Raw genomic sequence first — 9236 nt, 5'->3', positions numbered from 1 at the left:
ACATTCTCATTCAACCCAGTTAATGTCTAAATCTTTCAATTTCTCAATCCATTTTTGTGTATCTTGTGGTACACAAGTTTTGGAAGGACTTGTTTCTTCCCCTTGCACATTAAGTTTCTTATCCTTGGTAACATTTGCCTGCCGATTAGGGTGCCTCACCTTTATTGATAGAAGACGAGAAACTTCATGAAGTCCTCCCCATTTCTCTAATGCTCGCGCAATATCATAACGCCCTGCCATTTTTTTGTTCAAGCAACAATTTAAAAAATAAATGAAACATGCTATTACAGTTCTAAAATTCTAGTCCAAACAGCTCAGAAGTTACCAGCACGCTCAAAAGATTTTCTGCTTGGCATATATGAAGGATCCATTCCCCAGTTACGCTGAAATCGACTAATCTGTTTTCATGGGAAAGCAGGTTAATAGTGTGTGCATTAATCAAATATCATCATCGCAATCAGATAATTAGCTCCATAGATGAGCTCAGAGGATGGCTTCGGTATGACAGTAAAATTACTCAGCTCCTCAGAAAAAATATAGAGGCAAAGCTGGTATATTAACTCTCTCCCGAGCACACAAAATGTCAGGTGTTCATATATTGAATCGCCTTTTAGATGAACTCAGAGGGATGGCAGATTTTCAGATAAATTTGATTTATTCCAGGAAATCTAATGCAAGTCAAAAGGAAAATGGTGACGGCCTTTTGAGCAAGAAGTCACTAAAAAATTTTCTGAATACAATGAATAAAATTATCCAACACCAGAGTAACTATCATTGTGTGCAAAGATAATGAAAAACCATTCTCTGTAAGGTTCATGACTGACATACAAATGCACGTGGAAATACAAACACTTACAGTGCATGCACAAAAAAAAAAAAAAAAAAAAAAAAAAAAAAAAAAAAATCCTAATCATGCATACTCCAACATGCAGTTTGTTCATTATTTTATTTTTTCAGAAACTTCCTCGATCTTTCTCCCTCCAAAAGTTATTTTCTTCTAAGAGAATGGGAAAATTTTTTGCAGAAGAGTTCTTCTAACAAATTATTATCTACTCTACACAGTTATCTTGAAGAAAATAAAACTTCATTATGCATCTAAAACATGTAATTTGAATATTCAAATATTAACAAGGCTGTAAAAGACCAGAAACAACAACAAAAATGCTACCTCCTCCTGCAATTCTCAAGATTGTCCCAGTATCCCTTCGGTTTTCGGCGCTTGTATGCAAGAGAAAGATTCATCAACGATGCAATTTTTCTAAACCCAACCATGTGTGTTATAGCCTTTTCAATATCCACCCTACCATGCTTACGGAGTTGCTTTCTCATAGGCATAAATCCTTCCTGGCCATGTTCTGATATGAATTTCAGAAGCTCAGACTTGAGAATCTCAATGTCCCTCTGCAAGCCAGGAACCCTTGGTCTTTGTCTATGTGAATCTGGATTATTCGAATCAATGACTTTCTCAGTTGCCCTCCTATACTTGGTGTCTCCGTCATCATGAGTTGATTCAATTTTCTGGGAATATTGTATGAGCTCATGAATTTCCATTGAATTTGCAGCTTCCCGTTGCTCGATATAATCTCGAATTGCACATAAATTTGATGGGAGATCTTCATATATAACCTACAAAAGCGGAATATCAAATGTCAAGATCAAATTCAAATAGAGGTCATGATAACTATTCAGAACAAATCTTGCAGCAAAAAAACATTAAGATTAATGACATGGGGATCGGCATTCGATGGTAAAAGTAAAAAAATTTCCTACCTCAAATTGGTAATTAAACATCTGCGCTACTCTATTCAATGGCACTTGATGATTTCAACGTTTATTAACTTTCTATATCAGGTCTTATCATGTAAATAGCTTGTCAACGACTGCAGTTTCGTGCGTGAATCATTCAAGATGCCACTGTCATGCAAATTTTGAAACAAAAATCAAGCAACTCAATTTCATAATGCCTAAACTTGACCTCGAAGTAACCAGGAAAGTTTCCATACAGGAGCTTCAAATTTGTAAGTGCATAAGTGCATGCTGTGGGAAAATTGCTATTTTCCCGCCCTTCGGATCGGTTTCAAACAGGAACAAATGAGAAAATAAAATAATGACTGAGAAATTGAAGAGAATAAATAACACCACAATTTAACGTGGAAAACTCCTCAAGTGGAGAAAACCACGGCCGTTGCCAAACGACAACCAAAAAAAAATATTCACTATGCGGCAAATTGTTACAACCACAATTACAAAATATTTTTCTACTCGACACCCTCAAACACCCCAAAATTTTATACTCCAAGGGACTCCAAAAGACTTGCTTTAAATCCCTAATATAAAACACATTCAAGTGTTTTTGATGTGTTTTGGTGTGTTTAGAAACCTAAACCTTACTTCCTTTTATAGCCAATCTACTATCCTCCAGAAGCTCTTCTCCCCGATGTGGGATTGAGCAATTTTTTTTTTATTTGTTTTCAACAAAGGCGGCTAACAATCTCTACCTTGAAAATACAATAAAAAAAACACAACATTGTCTGCTACCGACAATCATAATTCTTATCGTCAAGAATTATCATACTCAACCATAAAGAGTATCGACACTTGGAACCACTTTACCAACTCCAAGAATTTCCATTGGCCATGTCAGATCCCACTAATAGTTTATGGTGCAACCCTCCTGTTGATATTTCCGAGAGTTCATTAGCCATCGACATATTTTTCCACCACACACTTTGCATCAACTGTCAACCAATGCCGTGCGCATTTCCGTGGACCTGCTACCAATAATCCGTCCTCTTCCATGGCATCTCAACGGATAGCAATCATGCCATGAGGACACACATCTCTCAATTACAGAGAGATCACATCATCTCCTTCGCCACAGGAGATCACATTGGCAGCAACAACGTTAGAGCTTCTAGCCGACTCAGCTCCACCGTTCGGGCAATCCTTCCTTACATGTCCAGTTTGACCACAACCCCAGCAGACCACCTTCCTCTTTCCGGAGCTTTTATTCTTTTTCCTGGTACCGACAGATAAAACTGAATCCTCATATGGTTTTTCATTTCATTCAGTCTTCTCTCCTTAGTAATGAGCTTACTAACCACATCCGCATACACCACTTTCTTACTACCATATTTCAGAACAGGTTTCATGTGCTCATATGTCGAAGGAAGTGACAGGATGAGTCGGAGAGCTTTATCTTCATCTTCGGTTTGCACTCTAACAGTTTCCAATTTAGAGACGATGCCGTTAAGAAACACTCAGGTGATTTGACAGCTTTGTACCTTCCGTCATTTTCAACGTATGAAATTGCTCCTTCAAATATAAACCTATTGGATATATTTTTTCCCTGGTACAATTCTTCCAGTTTCTCCCACAAATCCTTTGTCGGACAATCCAAGCACATTAGCAAGAACATTTTTTGCTAGACACATGCAAATTTGACTTGCCGCTTTGATATCCAGCTCCTCCCATTCTTCATCACTAATCTTGGATTTTCTGAGTCTCTACTGCCACTGTCTTTTCCTGAATTCTTTCCGCTGACTGGTTTACCCTGTAAAACCTTATGCAGTCCAGACTGAATCAACACGTCTTTGACTTGCACTTGCCACAATGCAAAATTCATTCTCCCGTCAAATTTCTCAATCTCACATCTCATAGCCGACATGCTTACTTGTGCTTATAACAGTGAACCCAATAATTAATGAAGTAAAACCGATTCGGCAATACCCAGGAAAGATCACAATGATCTCCTAGACAGTATTACCATTCCACGTAAAATCTCAGTTGGACGGAGGGGTCACAAGTTGTCCCACTTAAAATCCGGCCTTCTAGACAGAAGTTACGTGCACGGTATATTATCAGAACTTTCGTACCAGAATAACTTCAATAATTATCGTCAGGACCTTCACCACCGATACTCAGTATTACCATTCCACGTAAAATCTCAGTTGGACGGAGGGGGTCACAAGTTGTCCCACTTAAAATCCGGCCTTCTAGACAGAAGTTACGTGCACGGTAATTATCAGAACTTTCGTACCAGAATAACTTCAATAATTATCGTCAGGACCTTCACCACCGATACTCAAGCACACCAAAGCAAAGCTCCACCCGCTTCAAGACTTCCAAAACTCCGCCTGCTTTTAAAAAAAATATTTCTAACAACAGAGTATTTCTGATGTGAAAGATCAGACTAAGTGGCAACCACAGTGCATACTTATAATTTAAATTACAAGAAATTATTTTAACACTAAAAGCTCCGCCTAACAACTAGGCTCTCATACCATTGTTGGGAAAATCACTATTTTCCGCCCTTCGGACGGCTTCAAGCAGGAACAAATAAGAAAATAAAATAATGACTGAGAAATTAAAGAGAATAAATAACAGCACAATTTAAGTGGAAAATCCCCAAGTGGAGAAAAACCACGGCCGTGCCAAACGACAACCAAGAAAAATATTCACTATGCGGCAAATTGTTACAACCACAATTAAAAAAATTTTTCCCGACACCCTCAAAACACCCCAATATTTTATACTCCAAGGGACTCCAAAAGACTTGCTTTAAATCCCTAATATAAAACACATTCAAAGTTTTTGATGTGTTTTGGTGTGTTTAGAAACCTAAACCTTACTTCCTTTTATAGCCAATCTACTATCCTCCATAAGCTCTTCTCCCCGATGTGGGATTGAGCAATTTTGTTTTATTTGTTTCAAAAAGGCGGCACATGCCATCATATAGAAACAGTATCCTAAATATCCAAAGTAGAGTGCCAAATCCTGAAAAATGTCAAGCTAGAGTACCTCCTCCATAATAGCTTCTGAAAGAATCGAATCTTTGGCATTTTTGACTCAACGCTATATTTCAGTAATGTGTGATGACTTCCTAATTGCTCTAGAAGCCACTTTCCCTGGAAGGAGTCAAAGTCTCCTTTACTTGCTCAAAACTGATCTCCTCTTGAAGATGTTCACGTAAATCTAGAACAACATGTGCATGAAGTACCATGTACAGTAGACCCTTGCATCCTTCCTGTAAAAGGGTCATCCTTTGATCAACAGAGTTTCCATTCATCAATTATAATAAAAAGTTAGATACCTGACAATGGAAAGTACATATTATTATTTCAGATAAAAATGGTCATTTAACCCTTCAAACTGTCAGCAATTTATGAAGTTAAACTATATTTCAATAGATCAGGAAAGCAATCAGGGTTCGCATCAGGTAGGGAATCAATAATAAGCTAGTGGCTAATTAAGAAACATAAGTTGTAGCTGGCCGCCACCCCACCAACACTAATATTACTCTGTCATGAGTGATGGCAATACAACTGAAATCATCATGCACTGCCACCTCATCACAATCCATAACATTAAAAGCTTTTACTGACTACCATCATCATTGGAGGTGGCAAGTCAAGTTAGGAATCGCATTTGTGTTGTATCTAGTGTTTGAAATGACATTAACTGACACGAAAACCCAACAGGACCAAATATTGGGATAATAAACTTATACATGAACTACATGACTAGTTTTTAACCTGTCACCAAAGATGTATCTGAACAACACACATGACTTGGATAGCATACTAACTTATTTGATTACTAGATTTAAGTATTATTTTCTAGTCACCTATTTAACTTTAATTTTTTTCTAAAGTTACATCAGGTGCAACAAATGACATATATATGAAGGGTTGTTTTTTATCTTAAAGTAATGAGGGGTGTTGATTTGAATGGAGGGACAACCCATGACAATTAGTTCGCAGTGACACAATTGCAAATTCAATTAAAAAACAGCAAGGTCAAGGTAGTTAGTAAAAATCACTTTGACTTCTACTTGCTGCAATCAAATATGATGGTTTGGATTATTGCCCAGAAAGTAGGATTTCTAAACTCACTTATTTCATAACAAACAAGGCAAGAAGAGAATTCATTGGTTGCTTAAGTGACTTAACAATAACTCCGGCTACTATTAAAAAGTGACCTCTAAAAGAAAGGACAAGACAAACCAGAAAATCACCATAAAAGGCCCATCAGTATGGTGTTAAATGAAGGCCCATATCAGAGTAGGTGTTCTAAAAGGAAAGCCTTTTTCAAAGAGATAAAAGACAGGTGCCCAGTTGCTTCCCTGTCCACTCCTATTCTCATTTGTTTCGAAAGAAGGTCATAAAAACATTATAAATAAGATGTCTGTTTCTCATCTGATAATGACGTTATGGAAAAGCAAATTTTGTTTATCCCTAATCCTAGGTGACGGCCACAGGTTCAAGGCTCAAATCTTGAAGCACTAAGCATCATAAGCTGCATTATTTATTAGGATATCATATATATCATGCTCAGTTTTGGCTTATAATTTCAGCTAGTCTTAATCCTAGTTAAGTAATGAAAAGCAACGTCCACTTTCATCAAATCGAGCACTTTGTAACTATCAAATCTATAATAAGAAGGGAAACATTACGAATACAAAATTATGGCTTAACTGAAGTATGCGAACTTTGGTTGTTTCTCGTGATAAAATCTTACTAATAGCCAGGTTGGAACTATCCTGCAAATATAGTAGCATAAGAAAACAAAAATTAGGAATAAAATTAGTTAATTGCAAAGTCAAAAAGCCGATCTTCTCATCATGTTGATTTTTTATACTTTTTCACTGGAAAAGAATTCAAATCCACATTATTTCAAGTACGCACGTATCCAAATGAACCCTTATTGTAGCGTCTAATACTGATAACCAATTTCATTTCTCTTGTGAAATGACTAATATCACACTTTTTTTTTTCTTCTTTCCTATTTTTCTATTATTCTTTTCTTTTCACTCCTTGAGGGGCAAGGAAGACTAGCTGCTAGTTGTATGGAAATGAAAATGGAAATGAATTATGTAAATAGTAAACGGCCTTCGCTTAGAATGTGACCACATTCAAATCAATCGTATGTAACGTCAAAACGCAGAAATGATTGGGGGGAAACTAGATTTAACATATAATCTTACACAAAAAAATGGTATTTTATATGGAAAAAACGACATGTGGAAACATTCCGAAATGCGAAAATGCCCATAGCTAGAAGTTTCCATGCATCGTAGACTAGCTGTTTCATAAGAGGCAATTTATGAAAGATGTATGCAACAACCTAGTATAAATTACACCATCAATCTGCTCCGGTTGAAAATGAATCAGGAGCATGCCTTCTTATTTATTGTTTAGTATTAGAATTATTAGTTAATTACTAACACGTGCCTAGCATGAGAAAGTTTGCAATGGATTTATTAAAAAAGTTTAAGATGGAAAGCTGCAAATTAGCTGCAACTCCACTAATTTTAATGAAAAGTTAAGTAAAGAAGATGGCTCCAGTAAACTAGATTACCAGGTCTATAGGAGCTTGATTGGCAATCTCATATGCCTCACACCGTCAAGATCTAATTGATGCTTACTGCAAGCTTGCTATCTGGTTTCAAGCAAAAACTAATTGAACTTGCAGAGGAACAAAAAAAAGAATGGTGAGACCATGTCAAAAACATTGCGATCTCAGAACATGGTATTTGAAGACATTGGATGGAAGGAGTTTTAGAAGAAGGTATGCAGAGAATGATTGAAAGGGTTGTGCTGATGATTTGAGCAGCACCACTGGATATGCTTTTACACTTGGATCAAGAGCCTTTAGCTAGAATTTAAAGAAGCAAGAGGTTGTATGGAGAAATGCTCTAGATGTTTGAAAATGGAGTCAGTGAGAGAAATTGACTCCTTGTAGTTGTAGACAACAAAATCCCATTGTAATGCTAACTAACAACCCAATTGAGATTGGAGAACTAAATATATCAATGCTAATTTGTTTCTTAATAGAGGCTAAAATGAACAAGAGATATGTTTTACAGAGGAAAAATGGTTATATTTCTTCTGTAAAAATACATTGTTTTAATATACAAATGCTTCTAACTATCCACTAATTACGGCTATAATTACTCCTAAAGTTCCACCTAACATTGACTTTTACTTTACTGTGTGTACAGGTAGTGGACAGGGAAATGAGAACTATGATTCTGATCCCTACTTTTTCTCTTCATCCGGACACTCCCCTCAAGTTGAGTAGTGGGATCTCCAATACTTAACTTGTTCAAACGTTATGAAAGGAATTTCCATTAACTGCTTTTGTCAAAATATCTGCCAATGGTCTTCAGATCGAACAAACGGCAATTCCACAATTCCTGCTTCTAGTTTTCTTTGATGAAGTGTCTATCAATTTCAACATGCTTGGTCCTATCATGTTGAACAGGATTTTCTAAAATGCTGATCGCAGCTCTATTATCACACATATTTACTTGCTCCAGATGGAGGAAAACCAATCTCACTTAACAATTTCCTTAGCCAAAGAATTTCAGCTAGACCACGAGCTATTCCTCGAAACTCTGCCTCTGCACTAGACAATGCTACAACTTTCTGTTCTTATTATCCATGTGACTAAGTTTTCGCCAACAAAAGTGAAGTAGCCTGAAGTAGATCTGCGATCACATGACTACCTGCCCAGTCTGCATCAGTATAACCTTGTATATCAAGTGCCATTCCGTTTAAACAGAATTCCTTGACTAGACATGCCCTTTAAGTATGATGATTTTAACACTGCATTCATATGATCAGTTTGAGGTCTGTGCATGAACTGACTTACTACTCCAACTGCAATGCTATGTCTGGTCGAGTGTGAAGATAAATTAATTTTCCAACTAGTCGTTGATACCTTTCTTTATCAACCGATTCTGCTCCTTCTACTATCTGAAGTCCATGATTGTTGCCATAGGCGTGTCAGCTGGCTTGCAGTCAACCATTCTATTTTTGTCAAGAAATCCAGAGTATACTTCTTTTGACATATAAAAATTCCACTTGTTGATCTCAATACTCAATTCCAAGGAAGTACTTCAGTGCTCCTAAGTCTTTCATTTCGAATTCAGTGAATAAGTTTCTTCTCAGCTTTGACATTCTTCATCATCATTTCCTGTAATAATCATCATCAACGTAGATAATTAAACAGTAATAAGATTACCCCTTTGCTTAAGGAATAATGTATGATCTGAATACTTTGTTTAAAATCATATATCTTCATTACAATTGTAAATCTTCCAAACCAAGCTCTTGGAGATGTTTAAGACCATAAAGTGACTTCTTCAAAACGACAGACTTCCCAGTTTTAAATCCATTGTGAACCCTGGTGGTGCTTCCATATAAACTTCTTTTTAGATCTCCGTGCAAAAA

General features: G+C 36.6%; 1 pseudogene; it reads right to left on the bottom strand.

Annotated features, from left to right (window-relative positions):
• Window positions 1–1164: 1164 nt before the first annotated feature.
• Window positions 1165–8552, bottom strand: LOC149494242 (uncharacterized; annotated as a pseudogene).
• Between the last annotated feature and the right edge of the window lie 684 nt (window positions 8553–9236).

Source organism: Jatropha curcas, chromosome 8, assembly GCF_041381405.1.
Source record: "Jatropha curcas cultivar XTBG-Jc1 chromosome 8, XTBG_Jcur_1.0, whole genome shotgun sequence".
NCBI lineage: Eukaryota > Viridiplantae > Streptophyta > Magnoliopsida > Malpighiales > Euphorbiaceae > Jatropha > Jatropha curcas.
The sequence above is the reverse complement of the archived record's forward strand: the minus strand, read 5'-3'. Positions and strand labels throughout refer to the sequence as shown.